This window comes from Manis pentadactyla, chromosome X (assembly GCF_030020395.1).
Source record: "Manis pentadactyla isolate mManPen7 chromosome X, mManPen7.hap1, whole genome shotgun sequence".
NCBI lineage: Eukaryota > Metazoa > Chordata > Mammalia > Pholidota > Manidae > Manis > Manis pentadactyla.
This window is the reverse complement of record NC_080038.1, coordinates 11082748-11103067: the sequence shown is the minus strand read 5'-3', so window position 1 is coordinate 11103067 and position 20320 is coordinate 11082748.

The window sequence follows — 20320 nt, the reverse complement described above, 5'->3', positions numbered from 1 at the left end:
AGCACACCACAGCACAGCGCTGCATCATGTTACGTCACGTCCTACATTCCAAGCTCCTATTTCCCCATTACTTTGCCTTTTTTTTTTTTGGTATCATTAATCTACAATTACATGAGGGACATTATGTTTACTGGCCTCCCCCTTTCACCAAGTCCCCCCCATTAGTCACTGTCCAGCAGCGTAGTAAGATGCTGTAAGATCACTACTCGTCTTCTCTGTGTTGCACAGCCCTGCCCGTGCCACCCCCCACATTATACATGTAATCATAATGCCCCCTTTCTTCTTCCCCCCTCCTTCTCCCTCCTTTCCCATCTATCCTCCCCATTCCCTTTCCCTTTGGTAACTGTTAGTCCTTTCTTGTTTTCTGTGATTCTGCTGCTGTTTTGTTACTTCAGTTTTTCCTTTGTTCTTATACTCCACAGATGAGTGAAATCATTTGGTATTTGTCTTTCTCTGCCTGGCTTATTTCACTGAGCATAATACCCTCTAGCTCCATCCATGTTGTTGCAAATGGTAGGATTTGTTTTCTTCTTATGGCTGAATAATATTCCATTGTGTATATGTACCACCTCTTCTTTATCCATTCATCTACTGATAGACACTTGGGTTGCTTCCATTTCTTGGCTATTGTAAATAGTGCTGCGATAAACATAGGGGTGCATCTATCTTTTTCAAATTGGGCTACTTAATTCTTAGGGTAAGTTCCTAGAAGTGGGATTCCTGGGTCAAATGGTATTTCTATTTTGAGCTTTTTGAGGAACCTCCATACTGCTTTCCACAATGGTTGAACTAATTTACATTCCCACCAGGAGTGTAGGAGGGTTCCCCTTTCTCCACAACCTCACCAACATATGTTGTTCTTAGTCTTTTCGATGCTGGCCATCCTTACTGGTGTGAGGTGATATCTCATTGTGGTTTTAATTTGCATTTCCCTGATGACTAGCGATGTGGAGCATCTTTTCATGTGTCTGTTGCCCATCTGAATTTCTTCTTTGGAGAACTGTCTGTTCAGCTCCTCTGCCCATTTTTTAATGGGATTGTTCACTTTTTGTTTGTTGAGGTGCGTAAGCTCTTTATATATTTTGGATGTCAGCCCTTTATCGGATCTGTCATTTATGAATATATTCTCCCATACTGTAGGATGCCTTTTTGTTCTATTGATGGTGTCCTTTGCTGTACAGAAGCATTTCAGCTTGATATAGTTCCACTTGTTCATTTCTGCTTTTGTTTCTCTTGCCCGGGGAGATATGTTCATGAAGAAGTTCCACATGTTTATGTCCAAGAGATTTTTGCCTATGTTTTTTTGTAAGATTTTATGGTTTCATGGCTTACATTCAGGTCTTTGATCAATTTTGAATTTACTTTTGTGTATGGGGTTAGACAACGATCCAGTTTCATTCTCTTGCATGTAGCTGTCCAGTTTTGCCAACAACATCTGTTGAAGAGGCTGTCATTTCCCCAGTATTCCCTGTTCTTCTATTTTTCAGAATACTTTAAGGAGAATGGGTATTATATCTTCTCTGTATGTCTGATAAAACTCCTTGTATGTCCATGGCTCCTTTATCATATACTAATTGATCATATATGTTTGGGTTATTGTTTTGAGACTCTACTCTCTTCCACTGGTCTGTGGCTCTGTTCTTGTGCCAGTACCAAATTGTCTTGATTACTATGGCTTTGTTGTAGAGCTTGAACTTGGGGAGCGAGATCCCTCCCACTTTATTCTTCCTTCTCAGGATCGCTTTGGCTATTCGGGGTCTTTGGTGGTTCCATATGAATTTTTGAACTATTTGTTCCAGTTCGTTGAAGAATGCTGTTGGTAATTTGATAGGGATTGCATTAAATCTGTAGGTTGCTTTGGGCAGGATGGCCATTTTGACAATATTAATTCTTCCTAGCGAAGAGCATGGGATGAATTTCCATTTGTTAGTGTCCTCTTTAATTTCTCTTAAGAATGTCTTGTAGTTTTTGGGGTATAGGTCTTTCACTTCCTTGGTTAGGTTTATTCCTAAGTAATTTATTCTTTTTGATGCAATTGTGAATGGAACTTTTTTCATGGTTTCTCTTTCTATTATTTCATTGTGAGTGTATAGGAAAGCCTCAGATTTCTGTGTATTAATTTTGTATCCTGCAACTTTGTTGTATTCCAATATCAGTTCTAGTAGTTTTGGAGTGGAGTCTTTAGGGTTTTTTATGTACAATATCATGTCATCTGCAAATAGTGACATTTTGACTTCTTCTTTACCCATCTGGATTCCTTGTATTTCTTTGTTTCGCCTAATTGCCATGGCTAGGACCTCCAGTCCTATGTTGAATAACAGTGGGGAGAGTGGGCATCCCTGTCTTGTTCCCGATCTTAAAGGAAATGCTTTCAGCTCCTCGCTGTTCAGTATGATGTTGGCTGTGGGTTTCTCATATATGGCCTTTATTATGTTGAGGTACTTGCCCTCTATACCCATTTTGCTGAGAGATTTTATCATGAATGGATGTTGAATTTTGTTGAATGCTTTTTCAGCATCTATGGAGATGATCATATGATTTTTGTCCTTCTTTTTGTTGATGTGGTGGATGATGTTGATGGGTTTTCGAATGTTGTACCATCCTTGCATCCCTGAGATCAATTCCACTTGATAATGGTGCATGATCCTCTTGAAGTATTTTTGAGTTAGGTTTGCTAATATTTTGTTGAGTATTTTTGCATCTACGTTCATCAGGGATATTGGTCTGTAACTTTCTTTTTTGGTGGGGTCTTTGCCTGGTTTTGGTATTAGGGTGATGCTGGCTTCATAGAATGAGTCTGGAAGTATTCCCTCTTCTTCTATTTTTTGGAAAACTTTAAGGAGAGTGGGTATTATGTCTTCTCTGTATGTCTGATAAAACTCCACAGTAAATCCATCTGGCCTGGGAGTTTTGCTCTTGGGTAGTTTTTTGACTACTGATTCAATTTCTTTGCTCATAATTGGTCTGTTTAGATTTTGTGTTTCTTCCTTGCTCAGTCTTGGAAAGTTATATTTTTCTAGGAAGTTGTCCATTTCTTGTAGGTTTTCCAGCTTGTTAGCATATAGGTTTTCATAGTATTCTCTAATAGTTCTTTGTATTTCTATGGGGTCCATCATGATTTTTCCTTTCTTGTTTCTGATTCTGTTGATGTATGTTGATTCTCTTTTTCTCTTAGTAAGTCTGGTGAGAGGCTTATATATTTTGTTTGTTTTCTCAAAGAACAAGCTCTTGGTTTCATTGATTTTTTCTATTGTTTTATTCTTCTCAATTCTATTTATTTCTTCTCTGATCTTTATTATGTCCCACCTTCTGCTGACTTTAGGCCTCATTTTTCTTTTTCCAATTTCAATAATTGTGACATTAGACTATTCATTTGGGATTGTTCTTCCTTCTTTACATATGCCTGGATGGCTATATAATTTCCTCTCAAGACTGCTTTTGCTGCGTCCCACAGAAGTTGGGGCTTTGTGTTGTTGTTGTCATTTCTTTCCATATATTGGTTGATCTCTATTTTGATTTGGTCGTTGATCCATTGATTATTTAGGAGCATGATGTTAAGCCTCCATGTGTTTGTGAGCCTTTTTGCTTTCTTTGTACAATTTATTTCTAGTTTTATACCTTTGTGGCCTGAGAAGTTGGTTGGTAGAATTTCAAACTTTTTGAATTTACTGAGGCTATTTTTGTGGCCTAGTATATAGTCTATTCTGGAGAATGTTCCATGTGGCCTTGAGAAGAATGTGTATCCTGTTGCTTTTGGGTGTAGAGTTCTGTAAATGTCTATTAGGTCCATCTGTTCTAGGGTGTTGTTCAGTGCCTTTGTATCCTTACTTATTTTCTGTCTGGTGGATATGTCCTTTGGAGTGAGTGGTGTGTTGAAGTCTCCTAAAATGAATGCATTGCATTCTATTTGCTCCTTTAATTCTGTTAGTACTTGTTTCACATATGTTGGTGCCCCTGCATTGGGTGCATATATATTTATAATGGTTATATCCTCTTGTTGGACTGAGCCCTTTATCATTATGTAATGTCCTTCTTTATCTGTTGTGACTTTCTTTGTTTTGAAGTCTATTTTGTCTGATACTAGTTCTGCAACACCTGCTTTTTTCTCATTGTTGTTTGCATGAAATATCTTTTCCATCCCTTGACTTTTGGTCTGTACATGTCTTTGGGTTTGAGGGGAGTCTCTTGTAAGCAGAATATAGATGGGTCTTGCTTTTTTATCTATTCTATTACTCTGTGTCTTTTGATTGGTGCATTCAGTCCATTTACATTTAGGGTGACTATTGAAAGATATGTACTTATTGCCATTTCAGGCTTTAGGTTCGTGATTTCCAAAGGTTCAAGGTTAGCTTCTTTACTACCTTATTGTCTAACTTAACTCGCTTATTGTGCTATTATAAACAGAGTCTGAGGATTCTTTATTTCTCTCCGTTCTTATTCCTCCTCCTCCATTCTTTATATGTTAGGTGTTTTTTTGTGTGTGTGCTCTTTTGTGTTTCCTTTGACTGCTTTTGTGGGTAGCTGATTTTATTTTTTGCCTGTAGTTAGTATTTGATTGTTCCGCTTTCTTTGCTGTGATTTTTTTTCCTCTGGTGACATCTGTTTAGCCTTAGGAGTGCTTCCATCTAGAGCAGTCCCTCAGAAATACCCTGTAGAGGTGGTTTGTGGGAGGCAAATACCCTCAACTTTTGCTTGTCTGGGAATTGTTTAATCCCTCCTTAGTATTTAAATGATAATCATGCTGGATACAGTATCCTTGGTTCAAGGCCCTTCTGTTTCATTGCATTAAATTTATCATGCCATTCTCTTCCGGCCTGTAAGGTTTCTGTAGAGAAGTCTGATGATAACCTGATGGGTTTTCCTTTGTAGGTGGCCTTTTTTCTCTCTATGGCTGCCTCTAATACTCTGTCCTTGTCTTTGATCTTTGCCATTTCAATTATTATATGTCTTGGTCTTGTCCTCCTTGGGTCCCTTGTGTTGGTAGTTCTGTGTGCTTCTGTGGTCTGAGAGGCTATTTCCTCCCCCAGTTTGGGGAAGTTTTCAGCAATTATTTCTTCAAAGACACTTTCTATCCCTTTTTCTCTCTCTTCATCTTCTGGCACTCCTATAATGAGGATATTGTTCCATTTCCATTGGTAACACAGTTCTCTTAATATTCTTTCATTCCTTGAGATCCTTTTTTCTCTCTCTGCATCAGCTTCTCTGCATTCCTGTTATCTGATTTCTATTCCATCAATGGCCTCTTGCGTCTCATCCTTTCTGCTTTTAAGTCCTTCCAGAGATTGTTTTATTTCTGTATTCTCCCTCCTTAGCTCTTGCCTATTTCTCTGCAAGCCCATCAGCATGGTTATGACCTTTATTTTGAATTCTTTTTCAGGAAGATTGGTTAGGTCTATCTCCCCAGGTTCCCTCTCAGGGGAGGATGTCTGATTCTGGTCTGAATCCAATTCTTCTGCCTTTTCATGGCGATGGGCAGATGGTGCATGTATCAGCTGGGAGAACAAAATCCCTTCCTGCTGGCTCCTCGCATTCCTCTCCTGGGAGACCGGCGACCCTTAGTGGCTTGTGTTGCATGCAGACTGGGTCTCTGTTTCTTGCCGGGTTTGCTGTAGAGATAGCTCCACGGTTGCCCCTTTGCGAGGCACTGGGTTCTCACAGATGTAGATGTAACCTGGCTGTTGTCCTGTATCTTCTGGTCTCTCTTTTAGGAATAGTTGTATTTATTTTATTTTCAAAAATATATATGTTTTTGGGAGGAGATTTCTGTTGTCCTACTCACGCTGCCATCTTGGCTCCTCCCCCCATTCCTTTGCCTTTTAAAAAGTAAATTTCTGCCTGATCTCCAAACCAAATACTCCTTGTTAATCTGCACTCTAAGTGTAAAAGAAGTCACAAAAGGTCAACAAATATTATAGTTCTGCTCCTGCCTGAAGCTAGAAGATAGAAAAGAGCTGTCTAGAACTTGCCAGGCTAGACTATCTGCCATGTCATTTCCTGGCACATAATTATGCTTCTTGCTGACAACTCTTCTGCTTTCTGTCCTTCTGTAAATTGTAAATGACAGTTTGGAAGCTGTTGGCTGAATGTTCTGAAAAGGAAATCTTTGCAAGGAGAGGCCAGGATAAAATCATGGTCAATTTAGACTAGTTGCTGATAAGCTGGCCCTGAGAAGCATCCTCGAGTTAGCATGCTGCACAAGAAATGGAATTTCCTGTCCCTTCCTTTTCCCCATCTTCACTCCTACTACCTTGAGTCTCAGCATTGATGTACTCAAAAGTACAAATTTCTTCGGAATGAGTGCTTAGAAGCCTTTTGCTGCCTGCTAGAATAACATACAGTTGAATTTGCACTTAGGGTGGAGAGACAAGTTCCTACCATGCCCACACTTGGCCCTACACCAACAGCCTGTTCCCCTTCCCATAATGACAAGCTTCAAAAGCCCATCAAAAAGAGCCATTCTTTCAGAAAACCAATTCAACCATTTTCCAGGACTACTATTTGGTCTGCTTTGGCTCCCCTCCGAGGAACTGGTCAAATAATCCTTCTATCCTGGTATCTACATGTTTTAAATCATGCAGCTAGGGGAGACGGATTGTTCTAATTCACACATTGCTCATCCACTCCCCAGAATCTCAGTAAGTGGGATGAAATAACTAGCTAGATGACCAAGTCTAGCCAGGCTTTATAGAAACACAGAATTCAGGTATCAGAGCAAAGCTCATTAGGCTTCCTAAGAATGACATCTAAGACCTCGACCTTATTTTACCACAGCCCAGTCAGCCATGCTAACAATTCAGATTCCCCGAATAGACTTTCACAATCGTCTATATTCCTTCAAACACTTGACCTTAGCACGAGGTATTTCTTGTTTTAAACTCTCTCCAGTACCCATTTTAGCGCTCCAATAAGTTGAAGCCTGAGAATAAGAGACTGTGTATAGAGCCATCCCTCACTGTCCCTTCTTCCTGATCTAACTTAGCCTTTCAACTGCAGCCAAAGCTCCTAAGTTTCCCTTTAAACCAACCCCACCTGCAGACATTGGAGGGTTTACTCTACACAAGGGGACAGATCAAAGTGTATGGGAGAAAAGGAATGCAAGTTAAGAACTCTGGAACAAAGGCATGATGTGTCAATCTTAGCAATTGATTTTATATACCATGTTTCCTCATTTATTTGTCCAGAAAACAAATCAAACTACTGATTATAGAATGCTTATAAGCACCAAACATTTCCCATAAACATTTCTGTGTAATTTACATCTATTTAAAGTGGTTCATTATACTCTTTGCTCTCTACACTCCTGCCCCTCTACTTTTGGTTTTTTGAATACACCACTCTCTTTCCACCCCAAGTGCCTTGGAAATACTATTGCTTCTCCCTGGCTCTGCAGCCCTTCCCCATAGTTCGTTGCTACCCAGCCTTTAGGCATCAACCCTTTTCTCTCTGTCTCTAGAAAACATTTTCTAAGCAAGATGTTCATGATACTATAGTTTGGCAAAACTAAGATGTCATTAACTCCAAGAATATACCACCAAGAAAAAAACACGCGGATAAAATCATAACCCACTATCAAGCATAATACATATCTCAGTTTCACAGATGTTAAACATGTCGGGGAAAATGTATACTTTAGAACTGAAGAAATCAGTAGTTTGGTGTTAGTCAGTGATTTCTAGAAAGTCTTGGTACCTGAGCTGAAAGGTGATGTCTCTTTCCATACTGTTTCTCTTTCAGTTCAAGGGATGAGAGGAAGAAAACATTACTCACAAGAGTTCCTAGGGAAGCTGCAAATGGTGAGAAGACCCAGAAATCCTGCGACTTGTTGGAGAGTTTGGAAGGAGGCCAAACATGAAGGGAGAGAGAGAGAGAGAGGAAAGGTCAGCTAATAGCTGCTAAAATAATGGAAAGTTGTTCAGGAGGCAGTTTAAAGTCCTCTTCTAAGAGAGCCCCAAGGCTGGATTAAATATCCATGCCAACCAGCCTATATGGGTTTTGTGTGTTTTTTTAAATTAAGGTATGACTGATACGCACTCTTATGAAGGTTTCACATGATAAAACAATATAGTTACTACATTTACCCATATGATCAATTCCCCACGCATACCCCAATGCAGTCACTGTCCATTAGTGCAGGAAGTTGCCAGAGATCCACTATGTCCCTTCTGTGATACACTGCTCTCCCCATGATACCCCACACCATGTGTACTAAACATAATACCCCTCAGCCCCCTTCTCCCTCCCTTCCCACCTGCCCTCCCACATCCCTCCCCTTTGGTAACCACTAGCTCATTCCTGGAGTCTCTGAGTTTGCTTCCATTTTGTTCCTCCAGTTTTGCTTCATTGTTATACTCCACAAATGAGGGAAATCATTTGGCATTTGTCTTTCTCTGCCTGGCTTATTTCACTGAGCATAATGTCCTCCAGCTCCATCCATGTTGTTGCAAATGGTAGGGTTTGTTTCTTTCTTGTGGCTGAATAGTATTCCATTGTGTATATGTACAAACTCTTCTTTATCCATTCATCAACAGATGGAAACTTAGGTTTGCTTCCATATCTTGGCTATTGTAAAATTTGCTGCAATGAACATAGGGGTGCATATGTCTTTTTGAATCTGAGAAGTTGTATTCTTTGGGTATATTCCAAGAAGTGGGATTCTGGGGTCAAATTGTATTTCTATTTTTAGTTTTTTCAGGAACCTCCATATTGCTTTCCACAATGGTTGAACTAGCTTACATTCCCACCAGAAGTGTTGGAGGGTTCCCCTTTCTCCGCAACCTCGCCAACATTTGTTGTTCTTAGTCTTTTCGATGCTGGCCATCCTTACTGGTGTGAGGTGATATCTCATTGTGGTTTTAATTTGCATTTCTCTGATGATTAGTGATGTGGAGCATCTTTTCATGTTTCTGTTGTCCATCTGAATTTCTTCTTTGGAGAACTGTCTCTACATATCCTCTGCCCATTTGTTAATCAGGTTATTTGCTTTTGGGGTGTTGAGGTGTATAAGTTCTTTATATATTTTGGATGTTAACCCCTTGTCAGATATGTCATTTACTGATATATTCTCCCATACTGTAGGATGCCTTTTGGTTTTGTTGATGATGTCCTTTGCTGTACAAAAACTTTTCAGTTTGATGTAGTCCCATGAGTTCATTTTTGCTTTTGTTTCCCTTTCTCAAGGAGATGGGTTCAGGAAGAAATTGCTCATGCTTATATTCAGGAGATGTTTGCCTATGTTGTCTTCTAAGAGTTTTATTGTTTTGTGACTTACATTCAGGTCTTTGATCCATTTCGAGTTTACTTTTGTGTATGGGGTTAAACAATAATCCAGTTTCATTCTCTTGCATGTAGCTGTCCAGTTTTGCCAACACCAGCTGTTAAAGAGGCTGTCATTTCCCCATTGCATGTCCATGGCTTCTTTATCATATATTAATTGACTGTATATGGTTGGGTTTATATCAGGGCTCTCTAGTCTGTTCCATTGGTCTATGGTTCTGTTCTTGTGCCAGTACCAAATTGTCTTGATTACTGTGGCTTTGTATTAGAGCTTGAAGTTGGGGAGCGTAATTCCCCCAGCTTTATTCTTCCTTCTCAGGATTGCTTTGGCTATTCGAGGTCTTTTGTGGTTCCATATGAATTTTAGGACGATTTTCTCTAGTTTTTTGAAGAATGTTGTTGGTATTTTGATAGGAATTGCATTGAATCTATAGATTGCTTTAGGCAGGATGGCCATTTTGACAATATTAATTCTTCCTATCCATGAGCATGGGATGTGCTTCCATTTATTGGTATCTTCTTTAATTTCTCTCATGAGTGTCTTGTAGTTTTCAGAGTATACGTCTTTCACTTCCTTGGTTAGGTTTATTCCTAGGTATTTTATTCTTTTTGATGCAATTGTGAATGGAATTGTTTTCCTGATTTCTCTCTCTGCTAGTTCATTGTTAGTGTATAGGAATGCCACAGTTTTCTATGTATTAATTTTGTATCCTGCAAGTTTGCTGAATTTAGATATTAGATCTAGTAGTTTTGGAGTGGATTCTTTAGGGTTTTTAAGTACAATATGTCATCAGCAAACAGGGACAGTTTAACTTCTTCCTTGCCAATATGGATGCCTTTATTTCTTTGTGTTGTCTGATTGCTGTGGCTAGGACCTCCAGTACTATGTTGAATAGAAGTGGGGACAGTGGGCGTCCTTGTCTTGTTCCTGATCTTAGAGGAAAATCTTTCAGCTTCTCGCTGTTAAGTATAATGTTGGCTGTGGGTTTGTCATATATGGCCTTTACTATGTTGAGGTACTTGCCCTCTATACCCATTTTGTTGAGAGTTTTTATCATGAATGGATGTTGAATTTTGTCAGATGCTTTTTCAGCATCTATGGAGATGATTATGTGGTTTTTGTCCTTCTTTTTGTTGATGTGGATGATGCTGATGGATTTTCGAATGTTGCACCATCCTTGCATCCCTGGCATAAATTCAACTATATCATGATGGAAGAACTTTTGATGTATTTTTGAATTCGGTTTGCTAATATTTTGTTGGGTATTTTTGCATCTATGTTCATCAGGGATATTGGTCTGTAATTTTATTTTTTTGTGGTGTCTTTGCCTGGTTTTGGTATTAGAGTGATGCTGGCCTCATAGAATGAGTTTGGAAGTATTCCCTCCTCTTCTATTTTTTGGAAAACTTTAAGGAGAATGGGTATGAGGTCTTCACTTAATGTTTGACAAAATTCGGGGGTGAAGCCATCTGGTCCAGGTGTTTTGTTCTTAGGTAGTTTTTTGATTACCAGTTCAATTTCATTGGTAGTAATTGGTCTGTTCAGATTTTCTGTTTCTTCGTTGGTTAGCCTTGGCAGGTTGTATTTTTCTAGAAAGTTGTACATTTCTTCTAGGCCATCCAGTTTGTTAGCATATAATTTTTCATAGTAATCTCTAATAATTCTTTGTATTTCTGTGGTGTCCACAGTGATTTTTCCTTTCTCATGTCTCATTATGTTTATGTGAGTAGACTCTCTTCTTTTCTTGATAAATCTGGCTAGGGGATTATCTATTTTGTTTATTTTCTCGAAGAAACAGCTCTTGCTTTCACTAATTCTTTCTATTGTTTTATTCTTCTCAATTTTATTTATTTGTGCTCTAGTCTTTATTATGTCCCTCCTTCTACTGACTTTGGCCTCATTTGTTGTTCTTTTTCTAGTTTCATTAATTGTGAGTTTAGACTGCTTATATGGAATTGTTCTTCTTTCTTGAGGTAGGCCTGTACTGCAGTATACTTTCCTCTTAGCACAGCCTTGGCTGCCTTCCACAGATTTTGCAGTGTTGAGTTATTGTTGTCATTTGTCTCCATATATTGCTTGATCTCTGTTTTTATTTGGTCATTGATCCATTGGTTATTAAGGAGCATGTTGTGAAGACTCCATGTGTTTGTGGGATTTTTCATTTTCTTTGTGTAATTTATTTCTAGTTTCATAGCTTTGTGATCTGAGAAACTGGTTGGTACAATTTGAATATTTTTGAATTTACTGAAGCTCTTTTTGTGGCCTAGTATATGATCTATTCTTGAAAGTGTTCCATGTGTACTTGAGAAGAATGTGTATTCTGTTGCTTTTGGGTGTAGAGTTCTGTAGATGCCTGTTAGGTCCATCTGTTCTATTATGTTGTTCAATACCTCTGTCTCCTTACTTATCTTCTGTCCAGTTGATCTGTCCTTCAGAGTGAGTGGAGTGTTGAAGTCCCCTAGAATGAATGCATTGCATTCTATTTCCCCTTTTAATTCTGTTAGTATTTGTTTCACATATATGGGTGCTCCTGTGTTGGGAGCATAGATATTTATAATGGTTATATCTTCTTGTTGGATTGAACCCTTTATCATTATGTAATGTCCTTCTTTGTCTCTTGTGACTTTCTCTGCTTTGAAGTCTATTTTGTCTGGTACAAGTATTGCAACTCCTGCTTTTTTTCATTCTGTTAGTTGCATGAAATACCTTTTTCCATCCCTTCAATTTAGTCTATGTATATCTTTGGGTTTAAAGTGAGTCTCTTGCAGGCAGCATATAGATGGGTCCTGTTTTTTTATCCATTCAGTGACTCTATGTCTTTTGATTGGTGCATTCAGTCCATTTACATTTAGGGTGATTATTAATAGGTATGTACTTATTGCCATTGCAGGCTTTAGATTCGTGGTTACCAAATGTTCAAGGTTACCTTCCTTACTATCTAAGAGTCTAACTTAACTCACTTAATATGCTGTTACAAACACAATCTAAAGGTTCTTTTCTTTTTCTCCTCCTTTTTCTTCCTCCTCCATTCTTTATAAATTGGGTATCATATTCTGTGTTCTTTGTCCATCCCTTGATTGACTTTGGGGATAGTTAATTTAATTTTGCATTTGCTTAGTAATTAGCCATTCTACTTTCTTTACTGTGATTTTATTTCCTTTGGTGACAGCTATTGAACCTTAGGAACACTTCCATCTATAGCAGTCCCTCCAAAATAGACTGTAGAGGTGGCTTGTGGGAGGTAAATTCTCTCAGCTTTTGCTTATCTGGAAATTGTTTAATCCCCCCTTCAAATTTAAATGATAATCTTGCCAGATAAAGTAATCTTGGTTCCAGGCCCTTCTGCTTCATGGCATTAAATATATCATGCCACTCCCTTCTGGCCTGTAAGGTTTCTGTTGAGATGTCTGATGTTAGCCTGATGGGCTTTCCTTTGTATGTGATCTTATTTCTCTCTCTGGATGCTTTTAATAGTCTGTCCTTATCCTTGATCTTTGCCAGTTTTATTACTATATGTCTTGGTGCTGTCTTCCTTGGGTCCCTTTTGTTGGGAGATCTGTGGCTCTCCATTGCTTAAGAGACTATCTCTTTCCCCAGACTGGGGAAGTTTTCAGCAACTACCTCCTCAAGGACACTTTCTATCCCTTTCTCTTTCTCTTCTTCTTCTGGTACCCCTATAATGCAGATATTATTCCATTTGGATTGGTCACACAGTTCTCTCAATATTCTTTCATTCTTAGAGATCCTTTTTTCTCTCTGTGCCTCAGCTTCTTTGTGTTCCTTTTCTCTAGTTTCTATTTCATTTATCGTCTCCTCCACTGTACCCAATCTGCTTTGAATACCCTCTATCGTGTTCTTCAGTGATTGGATCTCTGACCTGAATTCATTCCTGAGTTCTTGGATATCTTTCCATACCCCCACATTAGCATGTTGATGATTTTTATTTTGAACTCCCTTTCAGGAAGAGTCATAAGGTCCATATCATTTAAATCTTTCTCCAGAGTTATATTAATTTTACTCTGGACTAGGTTTCTTTGGCATTTCATATTTGTATATGGCGCCCTCTAGTGTCCAGAAGCTCTACTCTGGAGCTGCTCAGCCCCTGAAGCAATGTCATGGGTCGGAGGGGAGCAGTATTGGTACCTGGGGGGAGGAAAGAGCTGTTCCCCGCCTCCCGGCTGCTGTGCCTGTCTCCACTGACTGAGCCAGTGGGCCGAGCACACAGGTATAAGCTTTTGTACCAGAGCAGCTGGATATGGATCCCTGCTTTCCACAAGCAGCTGGAATCTCAATCTCTCCAGGAATTCTGCCTGTATTAGCTTTCCAACCCCATAATCACGCGAGTATCTTAAAAGCATCATGAAATGTAGGTTTGTGCTCCCAGAGCAGATCTCCGGAGCTAGGTATTCAGAAGTCCCAGGCCTTCCACTCCCTCCCTGCTCCATTTCTCTTCCTCCCGCCGGTGATCTGGGGTGGGGGGAAGGGCTTGGTTCCCACCTGGCCACAGCTTTGGTATGTTACCCTGTTCCATGAGGTCTGCTCTTTTCTCCAGGTGTATGCAGTCTGGTGCCATCCTCTTTCCTGTTGCTCTCTCAGGATTAGTTGCACCAACTATATTTTCTAATTTTATCCAGTTTTAGGAGGAAGCCTCTGTCTCTCCTCTCACGCCACCATCTTTAATCCAATCTCTGGGTTTTGTGTTGTTTTTAAGTTACAGAGTGACCTCTGGTAGGGCAGAATGAAGATGACCAACATGAATTCAGCAATGGAGGTGGAGGGGACTCTGTGAAAGTCTGGCCTACAATTGAGAGTTCAGGGGAAAGAGTCCCATATTTGCTCAAGTTGTACAATTGGTGGAGGTGGGGGGAGGGGGTGTGGTGTCTGAGCCACATTAATCTTCCAGAGCAGAAGCTGAGGTCTAGGTGATCTGGGATCTATAGGTTCATCTTTTACCTGCCTGGGGACCAGGGAAACTGCCACCAAGCAGAACTCAGCAGTAGGATTTTTGTGGTCAAGAATCTAGCACCCGGAGAAGCTAATGGAATTTGACCCATGAAATACCATTTAAGGATACACAGCTAGTGAGCACTAATATTTGCTAGAAGTATTGATGCTAGGTGCTATGGACTGAATGTGTCCCCTCAAAATTCTATGTTGAAGCCCTAATCCCCAATGTGATGGTATTTGGCGGTGGGGCCTCTGGGAGGAAATAAGGTTTAGATAGGTGATAAGGATGGAGCTTTCATGATGAGATTTATGCCCCTATTAGGATATGAAGAGACCAGAGCCTTCTCTCTCTGCACTGTGGGAGGGCACAACAAAAAGGCAACCATCTGTCAACCATGAAAAGGGCCCTCACCAAGAACCTGGCCACACTGGCATGCCAGTGTCAGACTGCAGCCACCAGAACTGTGAGAAGTGAATACTTCTGTCTAAGCCACTGAGTCTATGGCATTCTGTTGTGCAGTCCAAACTCACTGTAACACTGTAATTTGCTACCATAACAAAATGTCTTCATGAGACCTGGATAATTCTGGAAAGATTAGTTAAGCTGTACTGTGCAGGTATGCACATCTGGGCTGAGGTGGCCAAGTAAATGTGCTTTCCAGCCATTCTCAAAGTAGTCTCCTAGCAACTTCAAGTAGAAACAAAAGCACAGAGTGACTTCCTAATGGGCCCCAGGAAATTAACCCCAGCTAGGAGGAAGAACAAAATACTCCAAGAAGTGGAAGACCCTGGCTCTGTTTATACTTCCCACTAAGTGTGGGCAGCAAGGGCTACCAGCATGGGCTTGCAGCCCCACAGAGACACAGACCCCCAGACACAGCTCAACATAGGGTTTTAGACACAGGATGGTTAGCTAAGGTGGGTAGGAAAGCTACCTGTGTGAAGCAGACCCAGTGGGGGCCATGGGAGCCCTATTTAAAGGGGGTCTAGAATCAGCACTTGCTGAGTATGGCTACATGAGGAAGCAATGATGCATTGGAAGGTCTTCCAGTGAAGGAGATAAATGGAATTCTGATGTCCATGGTAATTTTCTAGATCTTTAAATACTGGCAACCAATTTAATTTTTTTCATAGTACTCTGAGACTAGTCTGAAGAACTGATGTATTCATCAGGCTTCCTGTTTATCATCTCCAGGCAGGGTGTCTCTGGGTAGTCTAGCCCTCTGCTTCACCCTCCCTAACCTTACAAGAACCCTCTATAATAATCGCTCCAGATTATAGCATCATTGAATGTACAGCATTGTGCTTGAGGCAGAAATGAAGGAGGAGCCAACAGAGGAGGTCCTATTGAGCTGGTCACTACCTAGTAGCAAATACAACTGATTAATCCATGTCGAGGGCTACCTTCCACTGATTCTCAGGACAGTCAGAAAAGGGTAGGGCAGCAGTGGGGCGGGGATAGAGGTTACCCAGGCAGAGCTGGGCAGTCTCCCTGGCAGCCAGAGGAGCCTTTGTGAGAATTTTAAGGCAGTAAAGCACTCGGTGCACTTGGGGAATGGGAGGAATACCAGGAGGCTGGCCCAGGGTGAGTTGGGTAAGTGCAGTATGAGATGAGACTGGAGTAGTGGGATCAAAAGGATCACAGGGCCTGGGGGCACATGGTAAGCATTTAGGCTTTGTCCAAGAGCTATGAGGAGTTACTGGATGGACAGAAACAGGTCTGACTTGATTTGTGTTTCAAAAAAATCACATTAGAGCAGGGTTTCTCATCATGGGCACTATTGTCATTTGGGGCCAGATAATTCTTTGCCCTGAGGGGTTGTCTTGTGCACCGTAGGATGTTTAGCTGCATCCTGCTCTCCACCCAGGAGATGCCAGTACCAAGTCCCTCCTCTGCCATGACAACCAAAACTGTCTGCAAACAGTAGAGGCCTGCCATGGAATGCTGCAAGGCAATGGAAAAGAGCGTACAACAGCAAGGATGTATCTCACTCAAGGATGTATTTCACTCATGATATTGAGTGAAACAAGCCAGACACAAGAGTATCTATTATACAGTTCTGTTTATATGAAGTTCAAAAACAGTCAGAACTCATCTATGGTGATAGGTAACAGAAAAGTGGTAACCCTTGGAGGAAGGTGCTGATTGGGAGGTAGTCTTCTGTGGTGCTGGGAATGATCTAGATCTTAACTTGTGTAATGGTCACACGAGTGGAAGCTTATGCAAAACTTCATCATGTTGTACACTTAAGATTTTTGCTCTGTGTGTTTGTTTATTTTAAACCTCAACTACAAATAATCGTAAAAAGCCCCCCAAGTAATTCTTACGTGTGGCCAGAATTGAGAACCACTGCCATCAGACTATCATGTCTGTCAGAGTATTGTTCCCCTACCCATCCTCAGCTTTGTCCTCAGGTAGCAGATTTCACCATGTCATTCCTTGTTCTTATAAAACCACCCATGACGCTTCTGAGAGACCAACACAGAAAGCAATAGTGCATTATTTGAAATTCCTAGCAACGTTATTATCTTCATTACTTCAGCTTTCTGCATTCCACAATTGCTAATGGGAGTTGAGAATTCTTTTGTCAGTCCTTCAATTCTGCAGGTGAAGCCCATACATCCACGAAGAAATCTATGGCATAAACAGCTGACCTTTTCACATTCCCCTTGTTTAGAACTTTGTCATCTTCATGGCAAGTCCAAGCAAGGAATTATGGAACAGTAGAATAATGCAGGAGCCTGAGAAATAATCCACTCTGAGGCCCAGACAGGTGAAGTGGTTTGCCCTATGTCACCCAAGAAATCAGTGATCTGATGCTTTCACTACACTGATGCCCCAGCGCTGCCATTAACGTGCATTTCTGAATACAGAAACACTGGCCCCACAACCCACAGCCACCTGGTGGAATGTGGAGTTGATAGCAGAGGCCTTGGGAAGCTTGGTTTTTGTCTACTGAATATTTTTCCACCCAGGCATCAGCTAAAAACGCACCTTTTATCTTCACCATTACACTCTGTTGACATAGCACCAATAATGTTGGGGCTCTTGTGTGCACCTGGTCGCTCATCTGAGGGTGCAGGATTACCCCCAAACTATCTCAATCTGAAAAGTGAAGAAAGTGAAAGAAGAGTGGAAGTGTTACAGTGCAAAAGATACTAATCTGATAAAGAGTTCTAATTCAAATCTGCCTTTTAGCTGACCTTAAGCAAATCATTAAAACTTCAAGAGCTGAAGTTTGCTAATCTATAAAATGGTAAAATGAGCTATGAGTCAGATATTTCACTGGCTATTACAACAATCAAATGAGACAAGGTTTGTGAAACTACCACAAGCCTCTACCCAAACACACAGGCTTCCTCCCTTGTTTTTGTGCTACTCTGTGTGCCTGTGAAGTCAAAGGAGAACTATGCTAGAAATGAGCTGGTAGATGGTTTCTCTGGTAAAATAACTTCCAGCAAAAGATATCTTGTTAATAAGCTACTCTGTATACTATAACATATATTTCACAATTTGTCTACCTCCTGCAGGTGTCAAAATAATTGGCCTATAATATTTCTAAAATATAGTCAGCCATCTCTGGATTTCTTATGTGCATATACATTTGCATAATGATGGATGAATTTACATATTGTGCATCTTTCCAGACTTTAGGCTTCCTTTACTCTTATAAAAATCACAAGTCTTGTTACAAAATGTATGAGTCTCTAAGCATGGCTACCATTTTCTTCAGCATAAAAATCAGTGATGGATAAAGGGGCACAAAAATCCTCAATCATGATATAAGCTGGTCATGGGTATAGTAGTACAGCATGGAGAATATAGACAATGATTCTGTAACATCTTCCTATATTGGCAGATAGTAACCACACTAGTGGGGGTGAATTTAATAATATGGGAACTGTTGAACCACAGTGTTATATATTTGAAACCAATATAAGATTGTATATCAGCAATACTGCAATAAAAAAAAAGAAGTGAGATAAAAACTGAGTGATGGAAGCACTGTTCCACTGTTAGCCTGGAGATCAGTAGCCATTGATAACAAATGTGGAATTTTTCCTTCACTGGTCAGAGAAGAGATGGTTCCAGATTTGCTGCCCAACTCCATCATGACAGCAGTCTCAACCTCATTAAGTTGGCAGAATACCTGAGGCAGAAGCATTGCTGCCACCACCTTTTAATCTGCTAGAGGGAAAAGATTTTACCTACCCTAATCCAAGCTGAGTGGAAACAGAGAGGAGGTGGCCCCAATAGAAACCAATGACTAGCACTGTTGATTGGCTATTCTAAAGCCATTCCCAGCCCCATTCTCCCTTGCAGCTCACACTACGGAGAGTGGCAAGTCAAATGTTTTTCAATATTCCCTTGCAGCTTTCCGTTGTGATATGACCCAGCTCTGGCCCATGAGATACAATTGAATTTTTTAGCTTTTTTGTCCATAGGGCCTATCTCACTAGGTATGTACAGTCAAATTACTATGCTTTAAAGTCATTTGAAACATTTCTTCTTTCTTTACTTTTGCCACTAACTTGTCACTAACTTTTTATACCGTTAGATTTGTTTAAACTTGCATTCACTAATTTTAACATCCATTAATAATTCTTGCCTAAAACAATTTGACCAAATGGTGATTTTCTATTTCCATCATTCTTTCTGTATTTAGCATTGAAATTCTATCCCCCCAAAAAGAAGTTTTCCTTCTCCTTCATTTATTATTTTACTCAATTATTTATTTGTATCAGTATGGATTCATGGATATTTATCTTATTCTATAAGAGATTATAATCCATTACTATCATTATCTGTTTTGTTGCTCATATTTTCCAAGATTTGGTCATTAGAGCTCCTTCAGCTTGGGTCCTGTGTCCTTTCAACACATCCCCAAGATTTTTTAGCACTTTTACTTTCTGACACCACAAGATGTTTCAAGCTCTTCCTATATTTTCTCTGCCTCAGTCCTGGAATCCATCATTTCCTTAAGGAGTCCTGATTCCTGTTATTGGAGAATGGTATTTTAAAAGTAAGATTTGGACACTCACTGTGTGTGCCCTTGCTATTGGGATGTCATTGAACTTCATCAAAATTAAATTTTTTGCTTTGCAGAGGATACTGTTAAGAAAGTAAAAAGACAAGCCCCAGAAATTGGGAGAAAATATTTCTAAAACACATATCTGATAAAGGACTTGTCCTCAGAGTATAAAAACAAAACTCAAAACTCAATAGTAAGAAAACAGACAATCCAATTAAAAATGGGCCAAAATTTGAACAGACGCTTCACCAAAGAAGATGCATGGGTGGTAGATAAGCATATGAAATGATGCTCGACATTGTTAGCCATTTGAATATGCAAATTAAGCCACAATGACATACTACTGTACTCCTACTGAATGGCCAAAGCTAAAAAACAAAAAACTGACAGTGTCAAGTGCTGGCAAAGATGCAGAACAATTAGAGCACTCATGCTCTGCTGGAGGGGATGGAAGGCAGTTTGGCAATTTTTTATAAAGTTATATACACTTAATGCACAACTCAGCAATCCCACTTCTAGGAATTTACCCAAGAGCAATACAAACTTATGTTTACACAAAGACTTTACATGAATTTTATACTGGCCTTATTCATAATCACCAAAACCCAGAAACAACCCAAATATCCTCCATTGGAGAATATATAAACAAGCTGTTACACTTCTACAGTGAAATCTTCTTAGCAAAAAATGGAACAAACTACTGACCCATGCAACAACATGGATGAATCTCAAATGCATTAGGCCAGATGAAAGAAGTCAGACCCAAAAGGCTACATCCTATATTATTCCATATACATGACATTCTGGAAGAGGCAAGACTAGATCAGAGTTTACCAGGGCCTGGGATTAGGGCACAGAATAAGTACAAAAGGGCATCAGGGAACTTTTTGGGTTAATGGAAATGTTCTATATCTTGCTTATCAATGGTACATCTTATATAACTGTGAGATGTAACATGTCATGGTGGTTACATGTATTTGTCAAATTTCATAGACCTATATACCAAAAAGAATGAATTTTTCTATGTATAATTTATTCCTCAGTAAAAAAAAAAAAAAAAGACAGG